Below are 22,171 nucleotides of genomic sequence, written 5' to 3' on the forward strand. Positions count from 1 at the left end.
GTCCCGGGTCGCTTCGTCGGGTAGGGGAATGTGTCCTAGACCCATGTCTTGACGATCTCTGAGAGCTCCGTGCGGAGTGAGGGGGTGTCGCCATGGCAACCAGTTTGTCCATCAGCTCCGCCTGCAGCCGGTCGCGCTCTGCCTCGCGCTGGGCATGGGCTGCGTCGCGCGCTGCTTCGCGCTGGGCATTGGCGGCGTCGCGCTGCGCATTGGCGCTGGCCTGGGCGGCGTCGCGCTGTGCGTTGGCGGCGTCGCGCTGGGCATTGGCGCTGGCATGGGCGGCGTGGAGCTGTGCATTTGCGACGTCGCGCTGTGCATTGGCGGCGGCGTGCTGTGCATCGGCGCGGCTTCTCTCAATGTTCTCTTCTGTCTGGAGGCGTCTGGTCTCCAGTCTTATGCGGTCGTCTTCACTCCTTTGTTGCGCCTGGAAGCGCTCTCGCTCGCCTGCAAAATGTTCACGCTCGCGCGTCTGTTGCGCTTCAAGTCGATCGCGTTCGGTGGAGGCTGCCAGGGTGGCGATGAGTGCTTGCGCCAGCATCTTGTCCGCCTCGCTGGGGGAAGACGCCGTTCGGGGCGATCGGCTCCCGGCAGTACTTGTTGGAGATCCGTTCTCCTGTTGCGTACCGAGGAGATCCATCTCCTGGGTGCGCGTCTCTTCTTGTGGTGGGTCGGGTTCCATCCCGGGAGGGCTTTCTTTATCCTGGAGCTCTCCGGGGACTACCTCGTCGACGTTGTCTGGGGATAAAGTCGTGTCAGTTCCCTCCTGGTCCCCACCGTGAGCTTGGTCAGTTACATTAGAACCCACTAGGGCCTCTGTTGGCGGGGTAGCCTGGTTGATAGGGTCGGACATAATTTTACTATCCGCTTTAGTTATTTTATCCGTATTTAATTTCCCTTTAAAGCTAGGTATTGGACTGACAGCGTATGCCTCTAGATAGGGAGGTGGCTGCCGTCTGCGCTGCGGGCGATCTAGCTTAGGAGAACCGTTTGTGGAGTGTTCGTCATCGGCCATGTCAATATTAATATTATATTAATATTACGCTAATTCTTATCCGGCTCGAAGGACCAATTGTAACTGAGGGGTACAATTCCCTGACTGTATTAATCAAGTATTGGTATCATTAAACCACTACCGTCTTATGTACATTACTGGCCATACCGTACACAAGTATATCAGATGAGAACTCCTCCACAATGATACGGTTTCCACACAAATACTTGTTTAGAATATTTATTACATCAAAGGTATTATTACATAATATACTTTACTTTAATTGCGCTTATAAGGCAAAGGAATTATGCATAGTCAAATCAATAATGAATGTTAAGAATTATATCTATGGTACTCTGGGAAGGGGGTTTACTACCGGTTGTAAGCCAGCAGGGGGAGGCAATGCTCTATGCAAAGTCAATGGGTTCCACAGGGACTTCAACAAGCCCTGCTCGGGGGGCGATCTTTACTCCCTGGCTCAGCGGATGAAAGGTAGCCGCTGTAATCCCAGTGTGCGGCAGCACAGGTGTAAGCCGTAGAGCCTCTGGTCCGACAGAGACAGGCTCGAATGATGTTCTCACGGGCAGGTCCCACAGCAGTGGGGTAGACGGTTCTCTGCTCCAGCAGCCACAGTCAAAGCAATGAAGAATAATAATAATCCTGCCGGAAAGGGCTCTGCTGTCGCCGGTGTAAATCCTCCGTGGTCACGGTGGTTCACAGTTGAACTTGACGTTAATACTATCCGATTTGCACGCGGCTATAAGTGCTCTATGTAGACGCACAATTACTCACTTCACGTGGTCTTTGACTCGTAATGAAGGCTTTTACTAGTAAGGAGCGAACGATACGTTGAACAAACGTATTAGGATAACACGACTCTATTTGGGGCAATACGAGCCCTACTCTGCCGCACGTTGCATAGTGGGTGAGGCTTTACTTGGTAACTCGAACTGAACAAGACTGAACTTCAACTCGAACTGGAAAAAGGAAAGTTCCTGCATTCGCCTGCGCAATATTTATATGTACGGGGAATAATCTAGTGCCAGCCTCCTCACTGTCTCGTAGCCCTGGGCAAAAGCGGGCATGTTGAGACATGTCATGAAGGTAGCTTTGAAGTCGGCTCTAGGGGCACGGCACTGGCGCTGGTGGCACGCCATCCAATAGGAGAATGAAATATTATGGTCTGTAGGCTAAAGGGACATTCCGTGTATATGTACAAGGAATATACAAGGGATATCAAACGATATATAAATATTATGCAATATATATCAATCAATAAATACATATATTTGGTTTAATCTGACCCTTTGTAACAATTTCCATTGGCTATAGTGACAGACATAGATATATGATAAATGGATAGATACAGCGGATTAGATGCAGTCCAGGGAAAACAACCAATCTAGATATTTCAAGATTCTATGCTTTACATCCGCGCATTCTCTGAGAGATGCACAACATTTTTAGATGACAATCGATTCCGATACAATAAAGTAAGTCTTTATCACAAACAAATCCAAAGATATTTAATGTTTTACAAAACATGTCTAGTGTTGCGCCTGGCTTTAGAGGGTTAATAGCCTAATTGTATTTTTTATTTAGTTAATAAATGTCTCGTTGTAATTCCTTATATGCCTAATGTAGCGCATCTTCTTGAAGCAGATTCAGCTTTTTTTGCTCTGATTTGACTTCAGTTTAATTGCATTGTTACTGTTCACATGTGTGGTCCCGTCACAGTCATATATATATATTAGTAAAGATAAAGTTTGAATGACTTACTGAACTGGTGTTTTAATTTCACACCACACTGCTTGTTTGTTATTTCAGCACCAGGCGCTGTCCACCGACTTTTTTCATGTTGAGCAAGCGCTACATTGCACTGCCTACCTGTTATTCACTCTCAACATGGATAAATCAAAGTATAATAAGCATTATTTAGGTGGGGTTAGTTTATCTATTTGGACATTATAGCTAACATATAGCCTAGCCTAGTTGGTCTGATATATAATAAAAAAAAAATATATATATATATATATATATATATTTTTTTTTTATATTCTGAGGGGCCAGATATTATTGCTGGCGGGCCAATTTCGGCCCGCGGGCCACCTATTGCCGACCTGTTCATTAGGGAGAGAGGAAGAGGAGGAGGACGTCCAGGCTAGGGATGGAGGGTTAAGGGAGAGAGGAAGATGAGGAGGTGTAGACTAAGGAGGGAGGAGAATGGGTTTAGGGAGAGAGGAGGAGGTGCAGGCTAAGGATGGTGGGTTAAGGGAGAGAGGAAGAGGAGGAGGGGCAGGGTAAGGAGGGAGGTGAGGGTTTAGGGAGAGAGGAGGATGGGTGGCTAAGGAGAATAGAGAAGACTGACAAGGAGAACAGGGGGACATCAGTGACCTGCCTTCTGCAGCCCTCCTCCCTCTCTCTCTCGCGCTCTTTCAGACACACACACGAAAATATTATGGACTGGCACAAACATGCTTGCACAGCCACACACACACAAGACACAGACACAATCTCCCTCTCCCTCTGTCCGTCCGTCCATCCGTCTCTCTCTCTCTCTCTCTCTCTCTCTCTCTCTCTCTCTCTCTCTCTCTCTCTCTCTCTCTCTCTCTCTCTCTCTCTCCCTCTCCCTCTCTCCCTCTCTCTCTCTTTCTCTCTTTCTCTCTCTCTCTCTCGCCTGCCAGTTGCTGACCCATTGGTGAGTTATGTGAGCAGATAAGAGTGTCAGGTCGGAGAGGAATGTGAGCTTCAGTCACTTAGAGGATCTGGTGAGTCTGGTCTGACAGGCTGCTATACGCACCTAGACGCACACACACACATGCATGCACGCACGCACGCACACACACACACACACACACACACACACACACACACAGACACACACACACACACACACACACACACACACACACACACACACACACACACACACACACATAGGGGAGAACGGGGATGGTTGTCACACGGGTAGGTTGTCACATTCATTATATTTCGCTACCAAAAGGCGCTTTCTCCCATATTTTGGTATGGAAATGTCCAGAATTGGGATCAGAGCTCACCTACATAGTCTTCTTTGGAGTAAGACATCTGAACATTAGGTGAGAGGTGTTTTCATGTGGAATTGTAAATATCCAGCTGTAAATATTTATAATGAAACAATTGTTACCCTTAAAAAGTGTGAAGGGAAAGCTATAGTTTAGATTGTTGTTCGCTAACTAACACATTTTTACATGGTTGTTAGCCTTGATACTAGCAAGACATTCCAGTTGGGGTTGGTCACCACATTTTATTTGGGGTTGGTTGTCACATGAAACATAATACCGATAATCTAGCGCTGATTTCAGATTGATTATTGATCCAGGTGAGAAATGGCACCATTTATAATGAAATGCAGTAAAGCGCTGTTTGGTGGAGTTTCCTGGGATTACACAGGATCACTCTAAAACTATACTCATATTCACCACGGTATAAAATGGAAATGTATGGATGAAATGTATGGATGATCTGTTTATTGCATGTTGACCGGAAGAAACTCACTGACAGTCGACGTTGTTAATAGATCCATAGCTATAATATTTAATATAGTTTTAGCACTACAAACACTGGCATGTACCCCCATTTCATTACAGCGCTGGCACAAACGGCCATACGCCCACAGCGACCTCTGGCGTCCAATGTGTTAATGAGAACAACATGGACCGTTTCTTCACCAACTTGGAGGTGATGGATGAGCTGAGGACAGACCGAGCAGAGCCCAATGCACCCCAGCCCACCTACCAAGCCTAGTACATCCCAGCCTAGACCACCTGCCAAGCCTAGTACATCCCAGCCTAGACCATCTGCCAAGCCTAGTACATCCCAGCCTAGATCACCTGCCAAGCCTTGTACTTCCCAGTGTACTCCACCCCAGCTGGAAAAGGCAGCCAGCAAGAAGAAGAAACAGAAAAGAAAGAGACAGGAGGAGTCTTCATCAGATGAAGATGATTGTTTTTGTTTGGTTTGTATGGAAACGTTCTCCAACAGCCGTTCAGGGGAGGTATGGGAGAAGTGTTGGATGTGCAACCAGTTGGCACACAAGCTCTGCTTAGTTGGAGTGCCCAGACCTTACATTTGCCATCACTGTAACTCAGATAGTGAATGAGTGTAGCCTTAGGTTTGTTGGCTATTATTGTTAGGTCTATTTATTTTGTTCTTATTTTGTTATATAGGATGGCCTAAAGATGTCTTTCCTGTTTATGTTCATGTTAAGATGCATTAAGTTATGTATTTGTCAACTTGTCAATGCAATTCAACTTTCAAATTTAGTTCTTCCTTCTTGCCTTCTTTTTAAGATTTTTCCCAACACATAGTGACAACCAACCCCATAGCAGTGGCGGTTTCTCCACTAGGGGCGCTGGGGCGCCGACCGCCCTGGTAAAGAGAGCGGAGAAGAAGAACATTTTTTATTTTTATTTTTTATTTTAGAGCCCTAGAAATCAAATAAACAATGTATGTTTGTGTTTCCAATGCACAATATAACGTTAATATATAAAATATAAATAATTTTCTTCATGAACAGGAAGTGAATGTCTGCTAGAGAATAATACCGCCTCTATACTTTCCATAGCCGCATTTCTCCTGGGCTAGACGCATAGCGCTCACAGTGGGCGTGCACTGGTTTCATCGCTGTACTGTCGCAGCCAATCAGTGCGTAATTCGCTGTGCGTTGAAATATGATGTATTATGATGGAAACCGGGCACGTTTTGAAGCGGTCTATATCATTCTAAGCAAGCAGCGTCAATAATTTCCGTAGCCGCATTTCTCGGAGACGCTCTCTGATTGGCCGACGCCAGTTTCTACACTGGGAAAGCCTAGCCACTCTTCGTTCGAAGTAGGTTTGGTAACGTTAGAGTTTGTCTTAGAGCGTGACGGCAAGTTCTTTCGACGGTTAAGCTTAGGCACTCTTTCAAAGTTGGTTAAGGTTAGAGTTTGTCTTAGAGCAGGGCGATAGAACGCCAGGTAGTTTGCAGGCTGTTCGACGCGGAAATGGGCAAAAACAGACTCATTCATTCATTCATCACAGTACTGTTGTGTTGTGCTAACAAGCTAATAGCTGGATGCAGTCTGGACAGAGTGGATATACATCAACGGTCTGGGACTGTGGGACAACAGTGGACATAATTATACACTTTATCAAGCCCTCCTCGACCACGTAAACAGTGAGTTAATTTGGTCTCTCTCTCTCTCTCTCTCTCTCTCTCTCTCTCTCGCTCTCTCTCTGTTGTTGTTAATTTGACGCATACTGGATGAATGAATGAATGGTAACTTGTTTAAAATGACAAGATATATATATATGTGTTCATTATTGCATTGATCATACGTGTACTAGTGTAGTAACTCGACTTAACGTTGGTAACGTTATGTCGTCAGCTGTCCACTTGGTCAGCTGTGAGCTGTCCGCTTGCCTCCCTTCACCCCCCCCCCCCACCCGCGACCACCCAAATGTAATTCACACCGGCCGCTACTGCCCCATAGTGTGTGACAACCATCCCTGTGATGGGGTTGGTTGTCACAATGTGTCAGAGTGTCTTTGATAGCTAATTTCCTCTTTGTTACAATATGTTGGAAAATGAGAGGATACACATTTCAAGCGAACATCTTACGCTTCAATTTAATGTAGGAATAACTATTGAAAGATGTTTTGATGATGAGCAATTCACACTAGAGTAAAAAGTGTGACAGCCATCCCCGTTCTCCCCTACAAACACACACACACACACACACACACACACATGCACGCACGCACGCACGCACGCACACACACACACACACACACACACACACACACACACACACACACACACACACACACACACACACACACACACACACACACACACACACACACACACACACACACACACACACACACACACACACACACACATACACAAATACATAGAGCGGACCTGAATGCTCCGAAGCTTCATTCGCTCGCTCATGGTAATTGATGCCAAAATAATAATAATAATAATAATAATAATAATAATAATAATAATAATAATAATAATAATAATAATAATAATAATAATAATAATAATAATAATAATAATAATAATAATAATAATAATAATAATAATAATAATAATAATAATAATAATAATAATAATAATAATAATAATAATAATAATAATAATAATAATAATAATAATAATAATAATAATAATAATAATAATAATAATAATAATAATAATAATAATAATAATAATAATAATAATAATAATAATAATAATAATAATAATAATAATAATAATAATAATAATAATAATAATAATAATAATAATAATAATAATAATAATAATAATAATAATAATAATAATAATAATAATAATAATAATAATAACTGTATTTGTATAGCACTTTTCATACAGAAATTGCAGTTCAAAGTGCTTCACAAGAGTAAAAAATACAGGCATAAGCGAGCATAAAAAAGATAGAGAGGTAGCAAGGTAAGGTAAATCACAGTTTTTCACATTAGGATCTCAGTTTACGGTTTCATTCAGTAATAAAAATAATAAAATAGAATAGACAGAGTAAAAAAAGTGCGGTTTGATTCAGTAAGAATAGGCTAGAAGATTTGAATACTACAGTTTTTTTGTTTTTGTCTTTTACTAATCAGAAACTTACCCTCAGCATAAGAAATTACTTATAGAAATAATAACTCAACATTAATTTAGAAAATCGATTCATTGAAACTTTGTGTGTGGGAAGAATGAAGCTTTCATTAATCACTGATGATTACTACTGATAATTACTACTGATGATTAATGTTACTACTGATGATTAATGTTACTACTGATGATTACTACTGATAACTACTACTGATGATTAATGTTACTACTGATGATTAATGTTACTACTGATAATTACTACTGATGATTAATGTTACTACTGATAATTACTACTGATGATTAATGTTACTACTGATAATTACTACTGATGATTAATGTTACTACTGATGATTAATGTTACTACTGATGATTAATGTTACTACTAGGGATGTCCGATATTATCGGCCGACCGATATTATCGGCCGATATCGGCAGTAAAATGTGATATCGGAAAATATCGGTATCGGTTTAAAAAAAATTTAAAACAATAACAATATTTGTTATATATATATCCAGTGAAATTATTAGTTACCTGAAATTATTCAGTTTTTTGGATGGGGAAACCCTGCATATATCGGTATCGGTTGATATCGGTTGATATCGGTATCGGAAATTAAGAGTTGGACAATATCGGAATATCGGTATCGGTAAAAAAGCCAATATCGAGCATCCCTAGTTACTACTGATGATTAATGTTACTACTGATGATTAATGTTACTACTGATGATTACTACTGATGATTACTACTGATGATTAATGTTACTACTGATGATTAATATTACTACTGATGATTAATGTTACTACTGATAATTACTACTAATGATTAATGTTACTACTGATGATTAATGTTACTACTGATGATTACTACTGATAACTACTACTGATGATTAATGTTACTACTGATGATTAATGTTACTACTGATAATTACTACTGATGATTAATGTTACTACTGATAATTACTACTGATGATTAATGTTACTACTGATAATTACTACTGATGATTAATGTTACTACTGATGATTAATGTTACTACTGATGATTAATGTTACTACTAGGGATGTCCGATATTATCGGCCGACCGATATTATCGGCCGATATCGGCAGTAAAATGTGATATCGGAAAATATCGGTATCGGTTTAAATTTTTTTTAAAACAATAACAATATTTGTTATATATATATCCAGTGAAATTATTAGTTACCTGAAATTATTCAGTTTTTTGGATGGGGAAACCCTGCATATATCGGTATCGGTTGATATCGGTTGATATCGGTATCGGAAATTAAGAGTTGGACAATATCGGAATATCGGTATCGGTAAAAAAGCCAATATCGAGCATCCCTAGTTACTACTGATGATTAATGTTACTACTGATGATTAATGTTACTACTGATGATTACTACTGATGATTACTACTGATGATTAATGTTACTACTGATGATTAATGTTACTACTGATGATTAATGTAATAATAATAATAATAATAATAATAATAATAATAATAATAATAATAATAATAATAATAATAATAATAATAATAATAATAATAATAATAATAATAATAATAATAATAATAATAATAATAATAATAATAATAATAATAATAATAATAATAATAATAATAATAATAATAATAATAATAATAATAATAATAATAACTTTATTTGTATAGCACTTTTCATACAGAAATTGCAGTTCAAAGTGCTTCACAAGAGTAAAAAATACAGGCATAAGCGAGCATAAAAAAGATAGAGAGGTAGCAAGGTAAGGTAAATCACATTTCACATTAGGATCTCAGTTTACGGTTTCATTCAGTAATAAAAATAATAAAATAGAATAGACAGAGTAAAAAAGTGCGGTTTGATTCAGTAAGAATAGGCTAGAAGATTTGAATACTACAGTTTTTTTGTTTTTGTCTTTTACTAATCAGAAACTTACCCTCAGCATAAGAAATTACTTATAGAAATAATAACTCAACATTAATTTAGAAAATCGATTCATTGAAACTTTGTGTGTGGGAAGAATGAAGCTTTCATTAATCACTGATGATTACTACTGATAATTACTACTGATGATTAATGTTACTACTGATGATTAATATTACTACTGATGATTAATGTTACTACTGATAATTACTACTAATGATTAATGTTACTACTGATGATTAATGTTACTACTGATGATTACTACTGATAACTACTACTGATGATTAATGTTACTACTGATGATTAATGTTACTACTGATAATTACTACTGATGATTAATGTTACTACTGATAATTACTACTGATGATTAATGTTACTACTGATAATTACTACTGATGATTAATGTTACTACTGATGATTAATGTTACTACTGATGATTAATGTTACTACTAGGGATGTCCGATATTATCGGCCGACCGATATTATCGGCCGATATCGGCAGTAAAATGTGATATCGGAAAATATCGGTATCGGTTTAAAAAAAATTTAAAACAATAACAATATTTGTTATATATATATCCAGTGAAATTATTAGTTACCTGAAATTATTCAGTTTTTTGGATGGGGAAACCCTGCATATATCGGTATCGGTTGATATCGGTTGATATCGGTATCGGAAATTAAGAGTTGGACAATATCGGAATATCGGTATCGGTAAAAAAGCCAATATCGAGCATCCCTAGTTACTACTGATGATTAATGTTACTACTGATGATTAATGTTACTACTGATGATTACTACTGATGATTACTACTGATTATTAATGTTACTACTGATGATTAATGTTACTACTGATGATTAATGTTACTACTGATGATTCATGTTACTACTGATGATTACTACTGATGATTACTACTGATGATTACTACTGATGATTAATGTTACTACTGATGATTAATGTTACTACTGATGATTAATGTTACTATGATTAATGTTATTACTGATGATTACTACTGATGATTACTACTGATGATTAATGTTACTACTGATGATTAATGTTACTACTGATGATTACTACTGATGATTAATGTTACTACTGATGATTAATGTTACTACTGATGATTAATGTTACTACTGATGATTAATGTTATTACTGATGATTAATGTTACTACTGATGATTAATGTTACTACTGATGATTACTACTGATGATTACTACTGATGATTAATGTTACTATTGATGATTACTACTGATGATTAATGTTACTACTGATGATTACTACTGATGATTAATGTTACTACTGATGATTAATGGTACTACTGATGATTAATGTGACTACTGATGATTACTACTGATGATTAATGTTACTACTGATGATTAATGTTACTACTGATGATTAATGTTACTACTGATGATTAATGTTACTACTGATGATTACTACTGATGATTAATGTTACTACTGATGATTAATGTTACTACTGACGATTACTATTGATGATTAATGTTACTACTGATGATTACTACTGATGATTAATGTTACTACTGATGATTAATGTTACTACTGATGAGTAATGTTACTACTGATGATTAATGTTACTACTGATGATTAATGTTACTACTGATGATTACTACTGATGATTAATGTTACTACTGATGATTAATGTTACTACTGATGATTAATGTTACTACTGATGATTACTACTGATGATTACTACTGATGATTAATGTTACTACTGATGATTAATGTTACTACTGATGATTAATGTTACTACTGATGATTAATGTTACTACTGATGATTACTACTGATGATTACTACTGATGATTACTACTGATGATTAATGTTACTACTGATGATTAATGTTACTACTGATGATTAATGTTACTATGATTAATGTTATTACTGATGATTACTACTGATGATTACTACTGATGATTAATGTTACTACTGATGATTAATGTTACTACTGATGATTACTACTGATGATTAATGTTACTACTGATGATTAATGTTACTACTGATGATTAATGTTACTACTGATGATTAATGTTATTACTGATGATTAATGTTACTACTGATGATTAATGTTACTACTGATGATTACTACTGATGATTACTACTGATGATTAATGTTACTATTGATGATTACTACTGATGATTAATGTTACTACTGATGAGTACTACTGATGATTAATGTTACTACTGATGATTAATGTTACTACTGATGATTAATGTTACTACTGATGATTAATGTTACTACTGATGATTTCTACTGATGATTAATCTTACTACTGATGATTAATGTTACTACAGATGATTAATGTTACTACTGATGATTACTACTGATGATTAATGTTACTACTGATGATTAATGTTACTACTGATGATTACTATTGATGATTAATGGTACTACTGATGATTACTACTGATGATTAATGTTACTACTGATGATTAATGTTACTACTGATGAGTAATGTTACTACTGATGATTAATGTTACTACTGATGATTAATGTTACTACTGATGATTACTACTGATGATTAATGTTACTACTGATGATTAATGTTACTATGATTAATGTTATTACTGATGATTACTACTGATGAGTACTACTAATGATTAATGTTACTACTGATGATTAATGTTACTACTGATGATTAATGTTACTATGATTAATGTTACTATTGATGATTACTACTGATGATTAATGTTACTACTGATGATTACTACTGATGATTAATGTTACTACTGATGATTAATGTTACTACTGATGATTAATGTTACTACTGATGAGTAATGTTACTACTGATGATTAATGTTACTACTGATGATTAATGTTACTACTGATGATTACTACTGATGATTACTACTGATGATTAATGTTACTATTGATGATTACTACTGATGATTAATGTTACTACTGATGATTACTACTGATGATTAATGTTACTACTGATGATTAATGGTACTACTGATGATTAATGTGACTACTGATGATTACTACTGATGATTAATGTTACTACTGATGATTAATGTTACTACTGATGATTAATGTTACTACTGATGATTAATGTTACTACTGATGATTACTACTGATGATTAATGTTACTACTGATGATTAATGTTACTACTGACGATTACTATTGATGATTAATGTTACTACTGATGATTACTACTGATGATTAATGTTACTACTGATGATTAATGTTACTACTGATGAGTAATGTTACTACTGATGATTAATGTTACTACTGATGATTAATGTTACTACTGATGATTACTACTGATGATTAATGTTACTACTGATGATTAATGTTACTACTGATGATTAATGTTACTACTGATGATTACTACTGATGATTACTACTGATGATTAATGTTACTACTGATGATTAATGTTACTACTGATGATTAATGTTACTACTGATGATTAATGTTACTACTGATGATTACTACTGATGATTACTACTGATGATTACTACTGATGATTAATGTTACTACTGATGATTAATGTTACTACTGATGATTAATGTTACTATGATTAATGTTATTACTGATGATTACTACTGATGATTACTACTGATGATTAATGTTACTACTGATGATTAATGTTACTACTGATGATTACTACTGATGATTAATGTTACTACTGATGATTAATGTTACTACTGATGATTAATGTTACTACTGATGATTAATGTTATTACTGATGATTAATGTTACTACTGATGATTAATGTTACTACTGATGATTACTACTGATGATTACTACTGATGATTAATGTTACTATTGATGATTACTACTGATGATTAATGTTACTACTGATGAGTACTACTGATGATTAATGTTACTACTGATGATTAATGTTACTACTGATGATTAATGTTACTACTGATGATTAATGTTACTACTGATGATTTCTACTGATGATTAATCTTACTACTGATGATTAATGTTACTACAGATGATTAATGTTACTACTGATGATTACTACTGATGATTAATGTTACTACTGATGATTAATGTTACTACTGATGATTACTATTGATGATTAATGGTACTACTGATGATTACTACTGATGATTAATGTTACTACTGATGATTAATGTTACTACTGATGAGTAATGTTACTACTGATGATTAATGTTACTACTGATGATTAATGTTACTACTGATGATTACTACTGATGATTAATGTTACTACTGATGATTAATGTTACTATGATTAATGTTATTACTGATGATTACTACTGATGAGTACTACTAATGATTAATGTTACTACTGATGATTAATGTTACTACTGATGATTAATGTTACTATGATTAATGTTACTATTGATGATTACTACTGATGATTAATGTTACTACTGATGATTACTACTGATGATTAATGTTACTACTGATGATTAATGTTACTACTGATGATTAATGTTACTACTGATGAGTAATGTTACTACTGATGATTAATGTTACTACTGATGATTACTACTGATGATTAATGGTACTATTGATGATTAATGTTACTACTGATGATTAATGTTACTACTGATGATTAATGTTACTATGATTAATGTTATTACTGATGATTACTACTGATGATTAATGTTACTACTGATGATTAATGTTACTACTGATGATTACTACTGATGATTAATGTTACTACTGATGATTAATGTTACTACTGATGATTAATGTTACTACTGATGATTAATGTTATTACTGATGATTAATGTTACTACTGATGATTAATGTTACTACTGATGATTAATGTTACTACGGATGATTACTATTGATGATTAATGTTACTACTGATGATTACTACTGATGATTAATGTTACTACTGATGATTAATGTTACTATTGATGATTAATGGTACTACTGATGATTAATGTTACTACTGATGATTAATGTTACTACTGATTATTAGTACTGATGATTAATGTTACTATTGATGATTCATGTTACTACTGATGATTAATGTTACTACTGATGATTAATGTTACTACGAATGATGAATGTTACTACTGATGATTAATGTTACTACTGATTATTAATGTTATTACTGATGATTAATGTTACTACTGATGATTAATGTTACTACTGATGATTAATGTTATTACTGATGATTAATGTTTCTACTGGTGATTAATGTTACTACTGATGATTAATGTTACTACTGATGATTAATGTTACTACTGATGATTAATGTTACTATTGATGATTAATGTTACTACTGATGATTACTACTGATGATTAATGTTACTATTGATGATTAATGTTACTACTGATGATTAATGTTACTACTGATGATGTATACTGATGATTAATGTTACTACTGATGATTAATGTTACTATGATTAATCTTACTATTGATGATTAATGTTACTACTGATGATTAATGTTACTATGATTAATGTTACTATTGATGATTAATGTTACTACTGATTATTAATGTTACTATGATTAATGTTACTACTGATGATTAATGTTACTATTGATGATTAATGTTACTACTGATGATTACTACTGATGATTAATGTTACTATTGATGATTAATGTTACTACTGATGATTAATGTTACTACTGATGATTAATGTTACTACTGATGATTACTATTGATGATTAATGTTACTACTGATGATTAATGTTACTACTGATGATTACTACTGATGATTAATGTTACTACTGATGATTAATGTTACTACTGATGATTACTATTGATGATTAATGTTACTACTGATGATTACTACTGATGATTAATGTTACTACTGATAATGTTACTACTGATCATTAATGTTACTATTGATGATTAATGGTACTACTGATGATTAATGTTACTACTGATGATTAATGTTACTACTGATTATTACTACTGATGATTACTACTGATGATTAATGTTACTATTGATGATTAATGTTACTACTGATGATTATTGTTACTACTGATGATTAATGTTACTACTAATGATTAATGTTACTACTGATGATTAATGTTACTACGTAAGGGATAATGTATGGCTACGAGGTCATTGTCGCAAAATAATTGACCGACACGGAGTTTAAAATACCGAGGCGCCGCGCCGAGGTGTTTTAAACGTAGCGAAGGTCAATTATTTTGCGACAATGACCGAGTAGGCTATACATTATCCCGCTTATTACATGGCTAACTTACTAACAATATACCTAATTCATTTGACAAATCGCAGTTGTTCTGTGGCTCTGTCAGCCCAAATAAAGTGATTATTATTATCGCGGGCAGCCTCTGTTCTGGGCTGGCTCCGCTGTCAGTGCAGCCGCGGCAGGTGTTCTCTGATTTGCTGCACTGATGTGGGACATTATCCCGCTTATTACATGGCTAACTTACTAACAATATACCTAATTCATTTTACATCGACTCGCAACACTGGTTCAATCTGGCTGCGTTCTGGCTCCGCTCGTCGCTCCGCCCCCTGTCATCGCCGGCAGCGGCAGCAGAACACCAGCAGTGTCTAATTGCACTGAAACAGTGTGTGTCAGTGGGCTTGATTGCGAACAGCTGCGCACTGCGGTCATTATTGAAAAAACAGCGGTCATTATTGAAAAATAATGACCGCAGTCGGGGGGCTATTGACCAATCACAAGCAAGCATTTCGGCGAATGTGAAAACGCCATGTAATAATGATGATTAATGTTACTATGATTAATCTTACTATTGATGATTAATGTTACTACTGATGATTAATGTTACTATGATTAATGTTACTATTGATGATTAATGTTACTACTGATTATTAATGTTACTATGATTAATGTTACTACTGATGATTAATGTTACTATTGATGATTCATGTTACTACTGATGATTACTACTGATGATTAATGTTACTATTGATGATTAATGTTACTACTGATGATTAATGTTACTATGATGAATCTTACTATTGATGATTAATGTTACTACTGATGATTAATGTTACTATGATTAATGTTACTATTGATGATTAATGTTACTACTGATTATTAATGTTACTATGATTAATGTTACTACTGATGATTAATGTTACTATTGATGATTAATGTTACTACTGATGATTACTACTGATGATTAATGTTACTATTGATGATTAATGTTACTACTGATGATTAATGTTACTACTGATGATTAATGTTACTACTGATGATTACTATTGATGATTAATGTTACTACTGATGATTAATGTTATTACTGATGATTACTACTGATGATTAATGTTACTACTGATGATTAATGTTACTACTGATGATTACTATTGATGATTAATGTTACTACTGATGATTACTACTGATGATTAATGTTACTACTGATCATTAATGTTACTATTGATGATTAATGGTACTACTGATGATTAATGTTACTACTGATGATTAATGTTACTACTGATTATTACTACTGATGATTACTACTGATGATTAATGTTACTATTGATGATTAATGTTACTACTGATGATTATTGTTACTACTGATGATTAATGTTACTACTAATGATTAATGTTACTACTGATGATTAATGTTACTACTGATGATTAATGTTACTATGATTAATCTTACTATTGATGATTAATGTTACTACTGATGATTAATGTTACTATGATTAATGTTACTATTGATGATTAATGTTACTACTGATTATTAATGTTACTATGATTAATGTTACTACTGATGATTAATGTTACTATTGATGATTACTGTTACTACTGATGATTACTACTGATGATTAATGTTACTATTGATGATTAATGTTACTACTGATGATTAATGTTACTATGATTAATGTTACTATTGATGATTAATGTTACTACTGATTATTAATGTTACTATGATTAATGTTACTACTGATGATTAATGTTACTATTGATGATTAATGTTACTACTGATGATTACTACTGATGATTAATGTTACTATTGATGATTAATGTTACTACTGATGATTAATGTTACTACTGATGATTAATGTTACTACTGATGATTACTATTGATGATTAATGTTACTACTGATGATTAATGTTACTACTGATGATTACTACTGATGATTAATGTTACTACTGATGATTAATGTTACTACTGATGATTACTATTGATGATTAATGTTACTACTGATGATTACTACTGATGATTAATGTTACTACTGATCATTAATGTTACTATTGATGATTAATGGTACTACTGATGATTAATGTTACTACTGATGATTAATGTTACTACTGATTATTACTACTGATGATTACTACTGATGATTAATGTTACTATTGATGATTAATGTTACTACTGATGATTATTGTTACTACTGATGATTAATGTTACTACTAATGATTAATGTTACTACTGATGATTAATGTTACTACTGATGATTAATGTTACTATGATTAATCTTACTATTGATGATTAATGTTACTACTGATGATTAATGTTACTATGATTAATGTTACTATTGATGATTAATGTTACTACTGATTATTAATGTTACTATGATTAATGTTACTACTGATGATTAATGTTACTATTGATGATTAATGTTACTACTGATGATTACTACTGATGATTAATGTTACTATTGATGATTAATGTTACTACTGATGATTAATGTTACTACTGATGATTAATGTTACTACTGATGATTACTATTGATGATTAATGTTACTACTGATGATTAATGTTACTACTGATGATTACTACTGATGATTAATGTTACTACTGTTGATTAATGTTACTACTGATGATTACTATTGATGATTAATGTTACTACTGATGATTACTACTGATGATTAATGTTACTACTGATGATTAATGTTACTATTGATGATTAATGTTACTACTGATGATTAATGTTACTACTGATTATTACTACTGATGATTACTACTGATGATTAATGTTACTATTGATGATTAATGTTACTACTGATGATTATTGTTACTATTGATGATTAATGGTACTACTAATGATTAATGTTACTACTGATGATTAATGTTACTACTGATAATTAATGTTATTACTGATGATTAATGTTGTTACTGATGATTAATGTTACTACTGATGATTAATGTTATTACTGATGATTAATGTTACTACTGATGATGAATGTTACTACTGATGATTAATGTTATTACTGATGATTAATGTTACTACTGGTGATTAATGTTACTACTGATGATTAATGTTACTACTAATGATTAATGTTACTACTGATGATTAATGTTACTACTGATGATTAATGTTACTATGATTAATCTTACTATTGATGATTAATGTTACTACTGATGATTAATGTTACTATGATTAATGTTACTATTGATGATTAATGTTACTACTGATTATTAATGTTACTATGATTAATGTTACTACTGATGATTAATGTTACTATTGATGATTAATGTTACTACTGATGATTACTACTGATGATTAATGTTACTATTGATGATTAATGTTACTACTGATGATTAATGTTACTACTGATGATTAATGTTACTACTGATGATTACTATTGATGATTAATGTTACTACTGATGATTAATGTTACTACTGATGATTACTACTGATGATTAATGTTACTACTGTTGATTAATGTTACTACTGATGATTACTATTGATGATTAATGTTACTACTGATGATTACTACTGATGATTAATGTTACTACTGATGATTATTGTTACTATTGATGATTAATGGTACTACTAATGATTAATGTTACTACTGATGATTAATGTTACTACTGATAATTAATGTTATTACTGATGATTAATGTTGTTACTGATGATTAATGTTACTACTGATGATTAATGTTATTACTGATGATTAATGTTACTACTGATGATGAATGTTACTACTGATGATTAATGTTATTACTGATGATTAATGTTACTACTGGTGATTAATGTTACTACTGATGATTAATGTTACTACTGATGATTAATGTTACTACTGATGATTAATGTTACTATTGATGATTAATGTTACTACTGATGATTACTACTGATGATTAATGTTACTACTGATGATTTATACTGATGATTAATGTTACTACTGATGATTAATGTTACTATGATTAATGTTACTATTGATGATTAATGTTACTACTGATGATTAATGTTACTATGATTAATGTTACTATTGATGATTAATGTTACTACTGATTATTAATGTTACTATGATTAATGTTACTACTGATGATTAATGTTACTATTGATGATTAATGTTACTACTGATGATTAATGTTACTACTGATGATTACTACTGATGATTAATGTTACTATTGATGATTAATGTTACTACTGATGATTAATGTTACTACTGATGATTAATGTTACTACTGATGATTAATGTTACTACTGATGATTACTACTGATGATTAATGTTACTACTGATGATTAATGTTACTACTGATGATTAATGTTACTACTGATGATTAATGTTACTATGATTAATGTTATTACTGATGATTAATGTTACTACTGATGATTACTACTGATTATTAATGTTACTACTGATGATTACTACTGATGATTAATGTTACTATTGATGATTACTACTGATGATTAATGTTACTACTGATGATTAATGTTACTACTGATGATTAATGTTACTATGATTAATGTTACTATTGATGATTAATGTTACTACTGATGATTAATGTTACTATGATTAATGTTACTATTGCTGATTAATGTTACTACTGATGATTAATGTTACTACTGATGATTACTACTGGTGATTAATGTTACTACTGATGATTAATGTTACTACTGATGATTAATGTTACTACTGATGATTAATGTTACTACTGATGATTACTACTGATGATTAATGTTACTATTTATGATTAATGTTACTACTGATGATTTATACTGATGATTAATGTTACTACTGATGATTAATGTTACTATGATTAATGTTACTATTGATGATTAATGTTACTACTGATGATTAATGTTACTATTGATGATTAATGTTACTACTGATGATTAATGTTACTATGATTAATGTTACTACTGATGATTAATGTTACTATTGATGATTAATGTTACTACTGATGATTAATGTTACTACTGATGATTAATGTTACTACTGATGATTAATGTTACTACTGATGATTAATGTTACTACTGATGATTAATGTTACTACTGATGATTAATGTTACTACTGATGATTAATGTTACTACTGATGATTACTACTGATGATTAATGTTACTACTGATGATTACTACTGATTATTAATGTTACTATTGATGATTACTACTGATGATTAATGTTACTATTGATGATTAGTACTGATGATTAATGTTACTACTGATGATTAATGTTACTACTGATGATTAATGTTACTACTGATGATTACTACTGATGATTAATGTTACTACTGATGATTAATGTTACTACTGATGATTAATGTTACTACTGATGATTACTACTGATGATTAATGTTACTACTGATGATTAATGTTATTACTGATTATTACTACTAGGGATGCTCGATATTGGCTTTTTTACCGATACCGATATTCCGATATTGTGCAACTCTTAATTTCCGATACCGATATCAACCGATATCAACCGATACCGATATATGCAGGGTTTCCCCCCCCCCAAAAAACTGAATAATTTCAGGTAACTAATAATTTCACTGGATATATATATAACAAATATTGTTATTGTTTTTCTTTTTTTTTAAACCGATACCGATATTTTCCGATATCACATTTTACTGCCGATATCGGCCGATAATATCGGTCGGCCGATAATATCGGACATCCCTAATTACTACTGATGATGATTCATGTTACTACTGATGATTAATGTTACTACTGATGATTAATGTTACTACTGATTATTAATGTTACTACTGATGATTAATTTTACTACTGATGATTACTACTGATGATTAATTTGACTTCTGATGATTAATTGTACCTCTGATGATTCATTTAACTTCTGGTTATTACTACTGATGATTAATTTGACTATTGATGATTCATACTGATGATTCATTTTACTTCTGATGATTAATGTTACTACTGATGATTAATTTAACTTCTGATGATTACTACTGATGATATACACACACACATTGGCTGACTGAAGCCACCTATACATGCACTGCTTGCCTGAATACACAGCACATGCACACACACACACACACACACACACACACACACACACACACACACACACACACACACACACACACACACACACACACACACACACACACACACACACACACACACACACACACACACACACACACACACACTTCATTATTAACACAGTAATGCAGTGGCTGATCTTCACTGTAGTTTATTACAATTCATTCTTAACACAGTAATGCAGTGGCTGATCTGAACTATAGTTTATTATAATTCATTATTAACACTGCAGTGGCTGATCTTCACTGTAGTTTATTATAATTCATTATTAACACAGTAATTCAGTCGCTGATTTTAACCGTAGTTTATTAAAATTCATTATTAACACAGTAATGCAGTGGCTGGTCTGCACTGTAGTTTATTATAATTCATTATTATCACAGTTAAGTAGTGGCTGGTCTGCATTGTAGTTTATTATAATGCATTATTAATACAGTAGTGTAGT

The sequence above is a fragment of the Notolepis coatsorum genome (genome assembly GCF_963971535.1).
Source record: "Notolepis coatsorum genome assembly, chromosome: 2".
Classification (NCBI taxonomy): Eukaryota; Metazoa; Chordata; class Actinopteri; order Aulopiformes; family Paralepididae; genus Notolepis; species Notolepis coatsorum.